Source organism: Penaeus monodon, chromosome 32, assembly GCF_015228065.2.
Source record: "Penaeus monodon isolate SGIC_2016 chromosome 32, NSTDA_Pmon_1, whole genome shotgun sequence".
In the NCBI taxonomy this organism is placed as follows: Eukaryota; Metazoa; Arthropoda; class Malacostraca; order Decapoda; family Penaeidae; genus Penaeus; species Penaeus monodon.
The window spans coordinates 6,056,613-6,056,856 of NC_051417.1; the positions used below are offsets into that span (position 1 = coordinate 6,056,613).

The window sequence follows — 244 nt, forward strand, 5'->3', positions numbered from 1 at the left end:
TAAAGCAAGCGACAGCATAGCAACAGTAAGAAAAAGTATTAGGAAAATATCTTGCAATTCCTTGACTTCCCCAGTTGCTGCAACCACACCCCTCCCCTTCCACCCTCCTCTCCGCTTATCCCACATGCGGCAACTCGACCCGTCGCCCCGCTATATAAACTGCTGCAACGGGTCGTGGTGCACAGTTTTGGCCAGTCAGCTGAACGTAACAAGTTTTGAAGCAAAATGAAATTCGTAAGTTTTG

At 48.0% G+C, this 244-nt stretch overlaps 1 long non-coding RNA gene across 1 annotated transcript in view; it reads left to right on the plus strand.

The window, feature by feature from the left end:
- The first annotated feature begins 149 nt into the window (after nt 1–149).
- The window catches only part of LOC119593388, a 735-nt gene continuing 640 nt past the window's right edge, over nt 150–244 (plus strand). Inside the window, exon 1 of the long non-coding RNA XR_005230541.1 lies at nt 150–234. This is a non-coding gene — a long non-coding RNA (uncharacterized LOC119593388). The remainder of the gene's footprint in view (nt 235–244) is intronic.